Source organism: Phyllobates terribilis, unplaced genomic scaffold (genome assembly GCF_046119375.1).
Source record: "Phyllobates terribilis strain yellow unplaced genomic scaffold, ASM4611937v1 Scaffold_29__1_contigs__length_15306474, whole genome shotgun sequence".
Lineage (NCBI taxonomy): Eukaryota > Metazoa > Chordata > Amphibia > Anura > Dendrobatidae > Phyllobates > Phyllobates terribilis.
This window is the reverse complement of record NW_027362789.1, coordinates 11,649,000-11,667,626: the sequence shown is the minus strand read 5'-3', so window position 1 is coordinate 11,667,626 and position 18,627 is coordinate 11,649,000. Positions and strand designations below refer to the sequence as shown.

General features: G+C 46.4%; 1 protein-coding gene across 1 annotated transcript in view; it reads left to right on the top strand.

The window, feature by feature from the left end:
• Positions 1 to 18,627, top strand: part of LOC141178704 (oocyte zinc finger protein XlCOF8.4-like) — a 32,426-nt gene that overhangs the window by 4,018 nt on the left and 9,781 nt on the right. Inside the window, exon 3 of the mRNA XM_073660583.1 lies at positions 556 to 800. The gene's annotated coding sequence lies outside the window, so the exon portion shown is untranslated. The remainder of the gene's footprint in view (positions 1 to 555; positions 801 to 18,627) is intronic.

Sequence of the window (18,627 nt, the reverse complement as noted above, 5' to 3'; positions counted from 1 at the left end):
GGGTAAACGGCCTTCTATATGACACATTTTCTATTAAAAAGGGGACGAGACAAGAGTGTCCCTTATCACCTCTCCTATACACATTGGTGATGGAATATTTAGCGGTAGCATTACACACAAATCCAGATATTAGTGGAGTTACTATATACTCACATCACTATAAACTAGCTCTATACGCAGATGACTTGTTGCTCTATGTTTCAAACCCAATGATCTCATTTCCCTCTATAATAAAGGAATTCTAATAACTCGGCCATGAAAGCAATTTTAAAGTCAACTACTCTAAAACAGAAGCCATGAACATAACTTTTAACCCTGAACTGACACAATAACTAATTTCTAACTTCCCCTTTAAGTGGCAGAAAGACACAATTAAGTACCTGGGTATACAAATTCTGGGGAACTTGGATGATCTGTATCTTTTAAATTATATCCCCCATCCTTGAACAAATGGTTCAAAATTGAATTAATTATAACTTGAAACCCTTGTTCTGGTTTGGTCGTATTAATGTGATCAAAATGGACATTTTACCAGATCTTCTTTATATATTTCAGTCCGTTCCAGTCTGCGTTCCTCAGACCTTTTTCTCCCGTCTCAACAATTCTAACAGCAAGTTTGTATGGGGAACATCGAGGCCTAGGATACGTGTTACAATATTGTGAAGAAACAGGAGGGAGGGTTAGGGAGCTGCAACGCTGAATCCAAACAGGGTGAAGATAGTCCACTGAAGGGTGCCGGTCCCGCTGGTGAGCACAGACATATGAAGAAAACGAAAAGGAGAAAATCAGCACTCCAACAGGTAAAATATGAAAAAAATGTATTGGATCATTTAAAAAAAAACAAAAATGTAAAATTCTTATGCGTTTATGGCGCTAGGGTTGCGCCATTAGTCATAGCAGATGAGAAAAGGACAATGAAGTCATATATATACAAGCACAATGGAGTCACATGACACGAAATGAGAAATCAATTAGACATGCAAAAGGTGTGAAGAAAATCCCAGCCACAGTTCACATTGAAGGCAACTAGATCAAATACAGACAAGATGATCATTGCAAGTGACTCGCCCCCTGGGCCGTGGGGCACACGGAACCGGGCGATAGGGAGACGCTGGGAGTAGTAGTGGCGGCCCGGTCCCGCGGCTCAGGGTGGTCAGGCCAGTGGTAGTCCGTTATGTGCTGATGATTATGTCCGACTACGCCACCCGTGGATTGCGGTTATTAGGAACCGCCGCTGCAAGGCAGTCCGCTGGGGCTGATGACGTGTGCAGATGGGATGGTGTGACTCCCCACGGGAAGAGTGCGGCCCCAGGGCAGTGTAGTGGATGGTGGGAGTGATGGTGATGAGAGTCCCAGTACCGGTAGTGCTGGAGGAGCGAAAGAGCACACAGACAACGTACTGCAGTCCAATGTCTTTTACTCACAGTTCAGGTACTCCAGGTCACTTCTGTACAGGTAGTGACTGCCCGAGCCGTGCTGCGTCCACCAGGTGTGGGGCTCGGTCAACTCCCAGGCAGTTCAGGAGTATGGCTCAGGACCCCCTTTTGCCCTTTCTCTGGCCTGCCTCACCAGTGACCCACTTTTGTCCAGCTGCCGCGGACTTGTGCGGTTAAACGTGGGCCCCGTCCTCTGCTGTCCTATATGGTGCCTTCCTAGCAGGTTTGATGAGGTGTCGCACCAATAAATGATCACGACGACCGGTCTTTGGCTGAGGGTAGTTTCTCCTCCACCAACTTGGGATCCGGTACCCTTAATCTGCCTGACCCTTCACCCTGGATTCTCGTGCGTTCTTAGGGTCCCTTCCACCTTCTTGTTCCTGAGCCCTTCTGTTTCTCTGTCTCTCCTCCGTCTTTCCTGTTCCTTCTTATCCTCCCTTCTCGTGGAGCTGGGCTCAGGTGGCACCACAGCTCCCCTTCACCTCCTCCTCGGCCTCTCACTAGGCCCTCCTGGAGTAGAGCTCCTACAGAGCCTCTACTCCCTGTCTTCTCCTCTCTGGACAGAACCTAGATCTAAGATGGTGCCCACCTTTTATACCTCCCTCTAGCCATGAGCCCAGGTGACCAGCAACCAATGAGCTCCTATCTACGCTCAGGAACCAACCCCTATCTGCCCCTACAGCACTGGGTGTTCCACCCCCCTCCCCACTCCAGACAGGGACATAGTCGGTCGTGCCTGCACTTCTGTCTAGTGGGAGCACCGTTGAGCTGTCCCTCGGAAATGGGGTGTGTGTGCTGTATGCAGCTAACTGAGCCCTGGTCCATACTCCATCCTTACCTGGGAGTGGGATATCACACCTCTGGCAGAGGTGCAATACCCCTGTAGCGGCCGAACCCTCGGGGCGCTACACAAGCGTCACACAACAAGCCAGAAATGTAAAACACCATGATGGTGAAAAATAAGATAGAATTAGACCTCATACTCTTATTCATGCATATCCGTATCCCCCTCTGTATATAAACTGTTTATTGCAGGACATTTGTGTGAAGACCACCAGTGTTAGCTGCCAGGGGATTATCCCATATAGGAACACAACATTGGGATTAAGTGTACAGGTGTGAGATCACAGGGTCAGAACATCGCAAATGCCATCAACTATAGCAACGGCAGGTGGGAGGATATACTGATTATAGAGGGACAGGAACATGTATACTGTACATGAGATGGATGATAGATTCAGTATAGAGCATCGCAATAACAATGTCCAATAAACAGAGAAAACGCATCAATGTCTAATTTGTTAATAGAAATATTGTTCTTATCGATCTGACACATGTAAAAATAGTACAAACAAGCAAGAAAACGATCAATAAGCTAATATTTAGAAAAATAGTTCAATAAACTTTATTGTAAATAGTAACAAGCATGATTTAGGGTAATTATAAATATAGCCATTCCAAACCTTGAAAAAGATTGCTCCACTAGGTACAGCATTAAACATCTAATCCACAATTGGAAAGATACATGTATGTAAACAAGTATTGACAATCAGTACACATACTAGAGGGTGCATAGTCTACCACTAGCCAATAAAGTGCCAAAATAAGTGCATGTATAGTCATTTCAATAAAAATATGCAGTCCATCATAGTCCTGTCTATACATACCAAGAAATAAACGAAAGGGCTGCAGAGAACAAATGACAGGGCACAGGAGCGTCACATTAACCAGCTGTACACGTGGAGCAACAGCCCCGACGCGCGTTTTGGATTTCCCTTCGTCAGGGGGCGTGGAGATTTGTATGTTTGAATTGATTTAAATAGTACCCGAAGGACCCATGGGCCGGAAGGGGCGTGTGCGTAGTCATAGCTACATAGACGCTATCAGCGCCCGCATCACGCCACCACCGGAAAACAAGGCCCCACGTGACCCGGAAGTGACGCGTGCGTTACTAAGGATACCACAACGTGCGCCGGCATCCACATCACATGGCGATAGCTACAGGCCACACGTGACCCGGTAAGAACCATCGCCACAGATACAGAGAGACGGCAGGCGCCGAGGAGCCACAGCACGCACGCGTACAGGGTCATTATTCCAACAATTGTACAGGCTGTATATATGCTTATTAGAAAAAAGGGGGGGGGAGGAGGGGGGAAATGAAGTATAACAAACACTAGATTTTCCATGGCCACATATACAATAGAAGAAGAATAAGGAGAATAGATATATATCAACTCAAAAATGAAAGATTCAAAATAAAAAAATAAAAAATAAACGATATGAAAAAATAAAGATAGTGACAACATGTATAAACATATGCATTTAGAGCCACGACCCAGCAACCACAAGGGGATTCCATCAGGACATCCCACAATGTGTACACACATGTGTGTTAAAAGGCATAATGAATAGGTACATAGATTAAATACGTCCTCAATACAGGAAAGAAAGCATATTAAATATTATAAATAAATGAACCCATAGATGTAAATACATCAATCGCATACAATGTTGCAACCCGCACACATATAGATGGATATCTAAATGTTTTTTCACATAGTGAATACATCAAGCCACGTAATGTCCAATTATATGTATCACTTATCAAAAAATATATACCAGGACGGCTCCATCTGTGTGGTGCGGAGACGGGACGAACAAAGTCAATTATATGCCACACTCGTCAAGTAGACACCGGGACGGCTCCATAAACGTGGCACAAAAGAGGAAGAAGAGAAAGCAAGTAAAACCGCAGCCAGGAAGAGTAGGTAGTAAGAGGTCCTAGATAGCATAGAAAGTACATTAAAAACAGATAAAAAACAATATAAAAAACAACAACACAAATACAAATGCAGGGTTCATGGCATAGAACATAATATAGGCGTTGCACAATTCAATGTAAATTAATGGACACTTTCAATTATTCAAAGGAATAATGCATAGCTGATGTTTTCATTCAACCCTCGTGGATGTACAGAATTTAGGGTCCAGATCCAGCGAGATTCAATTTGGGCTAATTTCTGTCCGATCTTGCCTCCCCGTATATTTGGTGTAATGGAGTCTATCCCCCTAACCCGAAAGAGCGAGGCATCGCTGTTATGATGGATTTTATAGTGACGCGGGATCGTCTTAAGAGTTGATGTATCCGCGTGGTCGGCGGCAGCCAAAATCCCCAGTACATGTTCACATATTCGTATCTTAAACTGGCGAGTTGTCATGCCAACATAAATCAGGCCACATGGACATGTAGCGAAGTATATTACATTTTTAGTTGTACATGTGATGAATTTGTTAATTGTAAATGTTCTAGTTCCATCAGATTTGAAGAACGTATCACTCCGTTCTACATTAGGGCATGCCACACACCGACCACACGGGACACATCCGCTCCGCCTAGGTTGCCCATCCAGAAATGTATTGCCTCCCGACCCCTCATAATGAAAGCGTACCAAATAATCTCTGAGCATACCGAGCATTATCTGTCATATCAACGGGAGGCAAATAGATGCATCATTGTAAAACAGAAGAGAACAAGTACAGAACACTGGTGAGATTACTGTGGAGCATTGTAATGGTGAATCAGATTACTGTGGAGCATTGTAATGGTGAATCAGATTACTGTGGAGCATTGTAATGGCGAATCAGATTACTGTGGAGCATTGTAATGGCGAATCAGATTAGATGGAGCGCACAAATCCATGATATCCAAGAGCTGAATGTACAGCTGTACAGATCAATGTACAGATCAATGGCAATGGGAGACGTCTGCATAGAGTCTGATGGAAAACCTGATCGTGAGGCTATAGATGGAGCAAGAATTTCTATCTGTATCAAGAAAAACAGGTAATTACATTATAATAAAACTGACAAAAACAAATATCTGATGCAGAACTGAATCGTGAAGCTGTGGATGTAGCGGGAATTTCTATCTGTATCAACGAAAAACAAATCATTGAATTATATTGCGAAAAAAACTGATAAGAATAAATATATGAGAAATGGAAGATAAATAAGCTGCAGAACATTGCAATGGAAATACTCAGTCATTGCTGAAAAATCTTTAAGATATTTGCATCATTCATGTGCGTTCTGCGAAGATGAATCAGCGATGATAGCACAATATACAGAAAGGCAAATAAGTACACCGGCAAATAATAACACACTAGAGAATGGCAAGAGTGTGCAAAGCAGTTATCAAAGCAAAAGGTGGCTACTTTGAAGAACCTAGAATATAAGACATATTTTCAGTTGTTTCACACTTTTTTGTTAAGTATATAATTCCACATGTGTTAATTCATAGTTTTGATGCCTTCAGTGTGAATGTACAATTTTCATAGTAATGAAAATACAGAAAATCTTTAAATGAGAAGGTGTGTCCAAACTTTTGGTCTGTACTGTACATCCAACTCCTGGATAGTATGGATTTGTACGCTCCATCTAATCTGATTCACCATTGCAATGTTCCACAGTAATCTCACCAGTGTTCTGTACTTGTTTTCGTCTGTTTTACAATGATGCATCTATTTGCCTCCTGTTGATATGATTGATAATGCTTGGAATATCTGCGGCTCTATGATCCTTCGCCAGGATATTATACTTTGCACCAGATCAGATGCGGGTGTATTTCCTAACATCAGTGGTTTTCACACAAATTTCCTGCAATAAACAGTTTATATACAGGGTGGGATACAAATATGCATAAACAAGAGTATGAGGTTTAATTCTATGTTCCTTGTATGTAGTATTATTTGGTCATTATCTGGTGGTAATATGTGGTCTGGTCATGGTGTGGTGGTACTTGTTCCTTGTATGTGGTGTTAAAATGTTCTGTCACTATGTGGTGGTAAAATGTGGTCCGGCCATGGTGTGGTGGTATTTGCTCCTTGTATGTAGTATTATTTGGTCACTATGTGGTGATATGTGGTCTAGTCATCGTGTGTCGGTATTCTTTGTATGTGGTATTATTTGGTCACTATGTGGTGGTAATATGCAGTCTGGCCATGGTGTGACGGTTTTTATCCCTTTGTATGTGATATTATTTGAAAAAAATGTATGTGACATATTCCCTTAAAGAAAAATATACCTAAATAGAGTACTGGATATTTTAAGAAATGTTTAATAGGTTACAGTAGAGTAGGGCCCTGCCAGAAGAGTCTACCTTGTCGTGGCGGCGGCTTACAAAATCGTTTGGCCAAAACAAAAGCTGCTGCTATGTATGTGATATGGTGTTCTATGGGAACTGTTAGGGTATGTGCACATGGTCAGGAGCCGCTGTGTGTTTGACACTGCATGCTTATGCAGCATCAAACCTGCCGCAGTCTGGTGTTACAGCATAGTGGATAGGATTTCTAGAAATCCCATGTCCACTATGCGACTCTGTGCACCTATGGATCACCCACGGAAACTGACATGCAGTACGTCTTTCAGACCTGCAGCATGTCAATTTCTCTTGCGGGTCCACATGTGGACTTTCTCCACAGACTAACATCTATGAGAAAACTCCACATGTGCAAAAAAAAAATCGTGCCACTCAATAGCATAAATTGAGGGCAGAAGCCGCACGGCTATCCCGCAGCTTCGGTGTTGCAGGCGCCTCTGGAGCGTGGGCACATACCCTTAATGTGTGATTGATAAGGATGTGGTGCAGAAGTGGAGTTTTTCCAAGAGTGGGCGGTGTGACTGTGGAAGGTTTGAGGAGTGGAGGTGGAGCTGGGGTGGAGCCTGGGCGGAGTCTCAAGGGGCCCGAAATTTTTTTGTCAGTATGGGGCCTGAAATTCCTGGCGGCAGCCCCGCACATATACATACACTCATATACTAATCTTTCATGATATCACGGTCTTCTGGAGAGGGCTGCAGAACGCACTGTGGAGGAGGGGACACAGCAGACAGGACTGATTTCAGCTTCCTGCCCCTGCGTGCTGTCCGATGCTGTGGACTCTCCTCCCTCACCCTCTACTCTTTGAGGAAATGCTGCTGGGAAAGGAACCGCAGGAGGCAGAAGACCCCTATAAGACCCTGCAGGAGGACAGACACAGCAGCCAATGAGCGCTCTCATCAGTCTGATGGAACAGCGTTCATTGGCCAGCGGCCTCTCTCCTGCATGACATGCCCCATTTTTCAATGCCCGCACTCTGCCCTGAGTATCAAAAATCATTACGGGTGGGAGTGGACGGGATTAAGCAGCATCAGCCCTCAGTCAAGGGCCCCCATAGCAGCTGCGTGGTCTACTGCCTGAGCACTGCACCCCTTCCTGCATGGGCCCCCCTTCACCTCTGGGCCCGGGTGCATCGGTGGTGTGTCGGGCCCTGGCTGAACCCCTCGCTGCGGCTCTGAGCAAATGTAATCTTATTTACACACCAACAAGTGGTAAAGAAATCAGTGAGACACCTGTGGGATAAGAACGTAAGAACGCCCATTACACCCTCAGATGATTCCCTGGTGGGTACAGTGTCCGAAATGGGGTCATTTTAGGGGGTCGTATGTTCTTTACACCTCGAGGGCTTTGCTTTTGGCCGCTCCGTACACCTCGTACACACCTGACTCCGCTCCGTACACACAGCTCCGATCTGTACACCTCACACACACATGGCTCCGCTCCGTACACACAGCTCCGCTCCGTACACACGGCTCCGCTCTGTACACCTCGTAAACACGCGGCTCTGCTCCCTACAACTCGTACACATGCGTCTCTGCTCCGCAGTTCTCTACTCCGTACATCTCGTACACGCGCGGCTCCGCTCCGTACACCTCGTACACGCGCGGCTCCGCTCCGTACACCTCGTACACGCGCGGCTCCGCTCCGTACACCTCGTACACGCGCGGCTCCGCTCCGTACACCTCGTACACCCGCGGCTCCGCTCCGTACCCCTCGTACACGTGCGGCTCCGCTCCGTACGCCTCGTACACGCGCGGCTCCGCTCCGTACGCCTCGTACACGCGCGGCTCCGCTCCGTACGCCTCGTACACACACGGCTCCGCTCCGTACACCTCGTACACACACGGCTCTGCTCCGTACACCTCGTACACACACGGCTCTGCTCCGCACACCTCGTACACACACGACTCTGCTCCGCACACCTCGTACACACACGACTCTGCTCCGTACACCTCGTACAAACGCGGCTCCGCTCCGTACACCTCGTACACACGCGGCTCCGCTCCGTACGCCTCGTACACACGCGGCTCCGCTCCGTACGCCTCGTACACACGCGGCTCCGCTCCGTACGCCTCGTACACACGCGGCTCCGCTCCGTACACCTCGTACACACGCGGCTCTGCTCCGTACGCCTCGTACACACGCGGCTCCGCTCCGTACGTCTCGTACACGCGCAGCTCCGCTCCGTACACCTCGTACACACGCGGCTCCGCTCCGTACACCTCGTACACACGCGGCTCTGCTCCGTACACCTCGTACACACACGGCTCCGCTCCGTACACCTCGTACACACGCGGCTCCGCTCCGTACACCTCGTACACGCGGGGCTCCGCTCCGTACACCTCGTACACACGCGGCTCCGCTCCGTACACCTCGTACACACGCGGCTCCGCTCCGTACACCTCGTACACACGCGGCTCCGCTCCGTACACCTCGTACACACGCGGCTCCGCTCCGTACACCTCGTACACGCGGGGCTCCGCTCCGTACACCTCGTACACACGCGGCTCCGCTCCGTACACCTCGTACACGCGGGGCTCCGCTCCGTACACCTCGTACACACGCGGCTCCGCTCCGTACACCTCGTACACACACGGCTCCGCTCCGTACACCTCGTACACACGCGGCTCCGCTACATCCACACTGTAAACCTCTCCTGACTCCACACATAAACTTCAGCTCATCCAGCACCATGACAACCAGCACAGCAGAGTCCTGCATCCACTGAGGCCCCTGATCATGTGACCCCTGACTCCTCCCCTCCTGTGACCTCATCACAGCTCCTGTGCGCACAGAGCAGCCATATATGTGGTGGCGGCTCTGCAGGTGGAGGTATGTGGAGACCCCATTACTGGGCGCAGGGGGCATTAACCCCTTCAGCACAGAGACTCTTTTGGGGTCTTGTGTTGCCCCTTTATAAGAATGTAGCACCCCGAGGACTTGGCTGCTACAGGGGTATTGCACCTCGAACCAGAGGTGTGGTATTCCACTCCCGGGTAAGGATGGAGCGTGGAACAGAGCTCAGTTAGCTGCATGCACTACACTCACCCCATTTCCGGGGGACAGACCAACGGTACTCCCACCAGATAGATGTGCAGGTACGACAGCTTCTGTCCCTGGCTGGAGTGGGGAGGGGGGAGGAACATCCCAGTGGTGTAGGAGCAGAGGGGGGAGGGACTCTGGGCATAGGTAGGAGCCCATTGGGTGCTAGTCACCTGGGCTTGGGTGTCAGAAGGGAGTATATAAGGTGGGCACCATCTTAAGTCAGAGAGTCCAGACAGGAGTAGAGTCCGGGTCTGTGCAGAGAGGAGCTCAGCCAGAGAGGGCTGACAGGGAGCTGTGGCTCAGTCTGGGCCCAGCTCCAGAGCCAGGCCTGGAGAGGAGGCCTGAGGCAGAGAGAGAGAGAAAGAAGAAGAAGGAGGAACAGGAACACCAGGAAAGGCCCAGAGACGCAAGAAGAGAGGGAACCCTGAGATCCCACGAGTTAACGGGTGAAGGGTTGGCAGAACAGGGTACCGGATCCCAAACTGGTGGAGGCCAATTATCCTCAGCCAGGAACCGGAGGTCGTGGTCAAGCCTTGGCGCGACCCCTCACCATATCCACCAGGAAGGCATACCATATAGGGTCAGGGAAGCCGGGAAAGGTTTCGCCACCAGAAGGCCCGAGGGAGCCGGACAAAGGTGGGTCCCTGGTGGGGACGGCCAGTAGAAAGGAAGAGAGGGGAGCCCCGGACCACGCTCCGGAATTGCCTGGGAGTTAGCCGAGTCCCTCACCTGGTGGGCGCAGCACGGCTCGGGTGGTCCTGACTGCGCACAAGTGACCTGATAAAGAACTGTGAGTAAAGCTGTGAAAACTGCAACCGCACGTCTCAGTGATTCCTTGTCACACCACCACTTCCACCATCATTCCTCCCTGCTTCACCAGCTACCCTGAGGCTATACCCCTCCCGTTGGGGGTTATACCATCCACGCTGCACCACCGTACCACCGGCCTCAGCGGTCTGCCCTGCAGCGGCGGCTTCATAGCCGCAATCAACGGGTGGCGTAGTCGAACTCTATAACATCTATTAAATTCCGCCACATAGTTTGACACCCTGGGCACGGACCGGGTCACCGCCACGAGGACTACTACCCCTATCAGATCCGGCTCCGGGTATTCCCCCGCATGCGCAACGCAGCACAACATGGCCCAGGGGGCGAGTCAAGAATCATAAGGTTTTTGTTCTGTTTCCTGTAATAGATACATACTACCCAACTATGGAGACAGGAAGGGAGGAAACGTATTGTTCTCATAGTACAGGACCCCTTTACTGCCACACAGTGTAATGCCCCCATTATGCCCCTTATGCAGGATGTATGATGCCCCCACAGTGTAATGCCCCCATTATGCCCCTTATGCAGGATGTATGATGCCCCCCACACAGTGTAATGCCCCCATTATGCCCCTTATGTAATATGTATGATGCCCCCACACAGTGTAATGCCCCCATTATGCCCCTTATGCAGGATGTATGATGCACCCACACAGTGTAATGCCCCCATTATGCCCCTTATGCAGGATGTATGATGCCCCCACACAGTGTAATGCTCCCATTATGCCCCTTATTCAGGATGTATGATGCCCCCCACACAGTGTAATGCCCCCATTATGCCCCTTATGCAGTATGTAGGATGCCCCCCACAGTGTAATGCCCCCATTATGCCCCTTATGCAGGATGTGTGATGCCCCCACAGTGTAATGCCCCCATTATGCCCCTTATGCAGGATGTATGATGCCCCCACAGTGTAATGCCACCATTATGCCCCTTATGCAGGATGTATGATGTCCCCACACAGTGTAATGCCCCCATTATGCCCCTTATACAGGATGTTTGATGCCCCCACACAGTGTAATGCCCCCATTATGCCCCTTATACAGGATGTATGACCCCCCCCCACACAGTGTAATGCCCCCATTATGCCCCTTATGCAGGATTTATGATCCCCCCACACAGTATTATGCCCCTTATGCAGGGTGTATGATGCCCCCACACAATGTAATGCCCCCATTATGCCCCTTATGCAGGATGTATGATGCCCCCACACAGTGTAATGCCCCCATTATGCCCCTTATGCAGGATGTATGATGCCCCCACACAGTGTATTGCCCCCATTATGCCCCTTATGCAGGATGTATGATGCCCCCCCCACAGTGTAATGCCCCGATTATGCCCCTTATGCAGGATGTATGATGCCCCCACACAGTGTAATGCCCCGATTATGCCCCTTATGCAGTATGTATGATGCCCCACACAGTGTAATGCCCCCATTATGCCCCTTATGCAGTATGTATGATGCCCCCACACAGTGTAATGCCCCCATTATGCCCCTTATGCGGGATGTATGATGCCCCCACACAGTGTAATGCCCCCATTATGCCCCTTATGCGGGATGTATGATGCCCCCACACAGTGTAATGCCCCCATTATGCCCCTTATGCGGGATGTATGATGCCCCCACACAGTGTAATGCCCCCATTATGCCCCTTATGCAGTATGTATGATGTGCCACACAGTGTAATGCCCACATTATGCCCCTTATGCGGGATGTATGATGCCCCAACACAGTGTAATGCCCACATTATGCCCCTTATGCAGGATGTATGATGCCCACACATAGTGTAATGTCCCTTATGCAGTATGTAAGCTGCCCCCACACAGTGTAATGCCCCCATTATGTCTCTTATGCAGTATGTATTATGCCCCCCACACAGTGTAATGCCCCCATTATGCCCCTTATGCAGGATGTATGATGCCCCACACAGTGTAATGCCCCCATTATGCCCCTTATGAGTCATTCCATGTCAAGTGGACCAGTGGTCCCCACTTGACCTTCTCCGATTTTGCTGAAAATTTATAAGGATGTACATGTATGTTTGAAAAGAGGTTCTGTAAATTTTTAGGGCCAGATCTCAAATACATTGGGCACTGTTGACCTTTCACTGGAGGTTCCACCAAGCCTGCGGCTTCAGCTAAGAGAATTTTGCAAACTTTGGCACATAGCCATTAGAGTTCTATACTGGCTATGATGCTGAAATTTGCCATACTAGCTCAACTTTTGCTGCTAAACACGATAAAATTTTTACCCGCTATGACAAAACAATATATCGGCCGCAATTTTGTGTCAAAGTAGCTTGTAAAACGCGTCGCATAAAATTCATGCCAAACTTTGCCCATATATAACTCAAGACCAAAAACCAATAGTAACTGGTGCTTTGCCCTGTACACCAAACATCTACATGACTTTGCATTACTGCAATATCCCGGTCAAATCATATGTATTTGTGGAAATATTCACACCCACATATGATGAAAAACTTAAAAAAAACGAATTTTACCTATTTTTAGGTCAAATTTCTAAAAAAGGGTACCCCTAAAATATATTAATTCTGATATCATTAGAAAGAGCACATATTTCTCTACAAGGATCATTGTTGTTTTTTTTTGGAGTCTCTCAGTTTAAGAAAAAAAAAATGCCACTGAACATGGTGTTATTTATTAATAAGCAATGAATGGTAACTGCACTATTCAAACCCTTGCGTTTGTCCATGGTGGTTATACCACAACCAATTCCCTAAGAATTGGTATTATAATCCTATTAAGATTTGTAATAATGCTGTCTTTCGAGAATTGGCAGCCCCATCGCCTAGGAGCCATGGCCGATAGCAGGGCAAGGCCAGCCGCGGGCGGTCTCTTTATCGCAGGTTCCGAAGCCTGAGGGTGGGTGTCTTTGCCTAGGATCCCAAGCCTAATATTGGGTATCTTTTGTTGGTTCCCAAGCCATAATGTTCAGTCTAAGTGGTCTGGAATTGTTGCTGAATTTGCAACATAATCGGTTCAGAGAAGCTGTATTGTCGGCCCATTGCTGTTGCAGCTGGTGCTGGAATTATTGCAATGATTGACTGCTCGGGAATCCAGCATGTATCATTTCTCACAGGCCAGTGAAAGAAGCTAGCTGGTCCATGAGGATGGATAAAATTTATTAATGCATCATGGTCGTCGACTGAAATTTCAGAAATATTTCCAATCCACCAGTTCCTATCGTAAATGCAGGCAATGTGTTGCCCTGGCTGGAGGTTTGCAATTGGCACAAAAGGCATTTCTGATCTGACAGATCTATCTACATGGGCAATGAAAGATGATGGGTCATTTGACACCCTTGAAATGCGAATCTTTTTGTCATCAATTGGCACAAACTGGTGATTTTCTCTTGTTCCAGCAATTGTATGTCCATCTTTGAACCTTTCCTCTTGAACTACCCGTATTTCGTCAATTTTTTCTTTTTGAACAAAAAAAAATTTGATTCCATGCAGTTGCTCGTTGCAAAAGTTGAATAAATCCACCGGGGTCAGGGGTCAGTATTTGGTTTTCAGTTGGGCGTTGAAGACTGGCACGAGCTGCCAACCTCTTTGCTGTCCCTCCAATCCCATCACAGGGCGACTTTCCATGACTGGTACCAAAAAAATTCCATTCAGCGCTGATATTGAAATAAGCATTGTGGTGGCACAAGTTGAGAAAATTTTTGAAATTTTTGTACTGGGCTGCAGATCCATCGCTGAAGTAGTGGATATGATGAATCCCATAGATGAGAGTCTTGAGATACTCCACAATTACTGTTAAGAAAGTGTGGACTGCAACTGTGTCATGTCGTGAGCAATCACTGATTATGCACAAGCTGATGTTCTGCGCAGCTTCACCATTTAACTCCTTGAAGTAAATTATAAATGGGTGTACTGTAGCTTGACTATTTTCCCAGTGGAAACATTGAATGGCATCTTGAACAATAAATGAGTAATTTTCAGCAAAGTCCATAAGGATCACAAGCTCTCTAGGTCTCAGATTTTCCTTCAACGATTTCAAATAGCTACTTTGATGCTTGGCGATGTAGTGATGGCTACAAAGTTTAGAAATTTTCAAAACCAATTCTTCAATGAAATCTTCTATAGTCAGTTGTTTGGTATCAAGCGTGTCTCGATCAGTGTGAATCCATTGTTTGAACTCAATAATATCTTCAGGGTCACTGATGACAAACACATTGACTAGAAATTCTTTTAAAACTTCAGGACCCAGGCATTTATCACAACGGCCAAGCATACAGTCCTTGGATTTAATTCCACAGACCATTTTGCATATGAGCTCTTTGTAGTCATCATTGATTGGGCATGCTGCAAGCATTAGTTTGACATTTTGGTGAATGGTACACACACAAACTTAATGTGTTCCAGCAGATCCAACGGTTACGCGCCACTTTGGCCGAAGCTCACAAAACTTGGAAAATCCAATTTCAGGGCTATTCCAATCCCGATAAGCAACAAACATTTCCCTCATATTGCTCAGTAATAGTCGCTTTTGCATCTGCTTTTTTTCTCCTGCTATTCGCACTGATACATAGTCTTTTTTACCAGGGCACATTCGACTGAATTCATCATCCTCAAAAAATGCCTGCACCTTTTTCTTCACTTCCTCAGAAACTTTCTTGCCACACTTGATTCTAGGTAAGGCTAAGATCCCATGTTCACATTTAAGCTTTCGAGCTTGTTTGACCATTCGTTCAGAGACACCGAATTCGTCTGATATAGCCTTAATGGACCAACTTTTAGGTGCCAATTTCAAGATTTGGACCTTTTCTGCCCGACTGGACACCTGCAGCTTTTGCTTCAAATCTGCCAAAAGGTGATTGTAATCCAGACACATTTTGCACTGTGCTGTTTTTGTTTGCTCAATGTCTTTCGGCTCAAGCCCTCCAATTGAAGCAATCTTGCTAGAAAATGAATTTTGTACCTGGCTTATCTTTCTCCTTGCATATCCAAGTGAATCCCGCTGGCTTACCCGTGGATATTTCAGAGGAGAGATGCCAATGGATGTTAAGCTTGAATTTAGACTTTCAGGAGAACATTCCATTCCATCTGGATCTGATTCAGAGGAAACTGGATCAGCTGATTTTTTCCTGTTAGCAAATTCTTTTCGATATGATGCACACATCTTCTGGCCAGGCTTCACATCATTCTTTGTAAATTCGTTCAACTGGTCAGCTGCTAACAAATTGATAGCTCGCAAATTCTTTTTGGTGGTATGACCTTTCTTCCCAAAAGGATTGCAACACGATTTTTGCAAATGCTCATATTTGGTCAAGAATGAAGCTTCATGGTGTAAACAGATTTGTGAATGTTCGTCAAAATTTAGTCCCACTCGTCGACGCAGCAATTTCTGTTCATCCAATCCAAAGCTTGTAAACAATTTCAACTCATCCTTGCTATGGGTGAATGTCTTAAGGTGGCACTTCGAATTGTTCGCAAGGCCGATAAAGCACTGGGCCGATTCTTCATCAATTTCATTCTCCATCACTAAAAAATAAATAATATATGCATTAAAATGTAACAATAGTCAATAACTTCATAAACAAAAAGGTTTATAGGTTTTTGATTATAATGGACATTGCTAGCAACAATACAACTCTGTAACGTGATAAGAATCTGAAAATCAAACACAAAATCAATGCATTACGCGCATAAATAACACCATGTTCAGTGGAATTTTTCTTTTCTTAAACTGAGAGACTCCAAAAAAAAAACCAATGATCCTTGTAGAGAAAAATGTGCTCTTTCTAATGATATCAGAATTAATATATTTTAGGGGTACCCTTTTTGAGAAATTTGACCTAAAAATAGGTAAAATTCGTTTTTTTTAAGTTTTTCATCATATGTGGGTGTGAATATTTCCACAAATACATATGGTTTGACCGTGATATTGCAGAAATGCAAAGTCATGTAGATGTTTGGTGTACAGGGCAAAGCACCAGTTACTATTGGTTTTTGGTCTTGAGTTATATATGGGCAAAGTTTGGCATAAATTTTATACGACGCGTTTTACAAGCTACTTTGACACAAAATTGCGGCCGAATTATTGTTTTGTCATAGCCGGTAATAATTTTATCGTGTTTAGCAGCAAAAGTTGAGCTAGTATGCCAAATTTCAGCATCATAGCCAGTATAGAACTCTAATGGCTATGTGCCAAAGTTTGCAAAATCCTCTTAGCTGAAGCCGCAGGCTTGGTGGAACCTCCAGTGAAAGGTCAACAGTGCCCAATGTATTTGAGATCTGGCCCTAAAAATTTACAGAACCTCTTTTCAAACATACATGTACATCCTTATAAATTTTCAACAAAATCGGAGAAGGTCGAGTGGGGACGATTTTTAAAACTGGTCCACTTGATGTGGAATGAGCCATATGCCGGATGTATGATGCCCCAACACAGTGTAATGCCCCCATTATGCCCCTTATGCAGGATGTATTATGCCCCCACACAGTTTAATGCCCCCATTATGCCCCTTATGCAGTATGTATGATGCCCCCACACAGTGTAATGCCCCCATTATGCCCCTTATGCAGTATGTATGATGCCCCCATTATGCCCCTTATGCAGTATGTATGATGCCCCCACATAGTGTAATGCCCCCATTATGCCCCTTATGCAGGATGTTTGATGCCCCCACACAGTGTAATGCCCCCATTATGCCCCTTATGCTGGATGTATGATGCCCCCCACACAGTGTAATGCCCCCATTATGCCCCTTATGCAGGATGTATTATGCCCCCACACAGTTTAATGCCCCCATTATGCCCCTTATGCAGGATGTATTATGCCCCCACACAGTTTAATGCCCCCATTATGCCCCTTATGCAGTATGTATGATGCCCCCACACAGTGTAATGCCCCCATTATGCCCCTTATGCAGTATGTATGATGCCCCCATTATGCCCCTTATGCAGTATGTATGATGCCCCAACATAGTGTAATGCCCCCATTATGCCCCTTATACAGGATGTTTGATGCCCCCACACAGTGTAATGCCCCCATTATGCCCCTTATGCTGGATGTATGATGCCTCCCACACAGTGTAATGCCCCCATTATGCCCCTTATGCAGGATGTATGATACCCCCACACAGTGTAATGCCCCCATTATGCCCCTTATGCAGGATGTATGATGCCCCCACACAGTGTAATGCCCCCATTATGCCCCTTATGCAGTATGTATGATGCCCCCATTATGCCCCTTATGCAGTATGTATGATGCCCCCATTATGCCCCTTATGCAGGATGTTTGATGCCCCCACACAGTGTAATGCCCCCATTATGCCCCTTATGCAGGATGTATGATGCCCCCCACACAGTGTAATGCCCCCATTATGCCCCTTATGCAGTATGTATGATACCCCCCACACAGTGTAATGCCCCCATTATGCCCCTTATGCCGTATGTATGATCCCCCACACAGTGTAATGCCCCCATTATGCCCCTTATGCAGGATGTATGATGCCCCCCACACAGTTTAATGTTCCGGGACGTACTAAAAAGAATGAAGATCAAGAATAAATAAAAAGAATGAACATAAAAACTTACAGTCCAAACATATGGAGAGATATTATGGATTTCTTTTGTATCTTGCACATGGGATGAACATGAAATATATCAAGATTACAAGGGAATGAACACATTCCATTTAAACAGGTGTATCACTACCACCATCCCCCCTCACACAGTATAATATTTCCACAGTACCGCCTGAGGTCCTGCAGTTGGAATAATCCCTCTGGGAAATGGTTTTCCCTCTGCCTGCTCCCCTCCATGTAGACCCTCGAGCATGTATACTTGCATGTAGGGGAGCAGGCCTTACTAGATATCGAGGCTTTGTACAGTAATATACCGCATGAGGATGGTATCAGAGGAGTAAGACATTTCTTGAAATCGAGATCAATAGAGTGTAGCAGACATAATGACTTCATGGAGGATCTTCTAAAACTCACTCTTACTCATAACATATTTCTTCTTGACAGGAAGTACTTCCACCAGTTCAGGGGTACTGCGATGGGGAGCCCCTGTGCCCCCTCGTATGCTAACCTATTCCTGGGCTCATAGGAGGAAACCACAATATTCAGGGATGATCATAAGTGGTGGCATCCATATATTGGGGTATGATATAGATATATTGACAA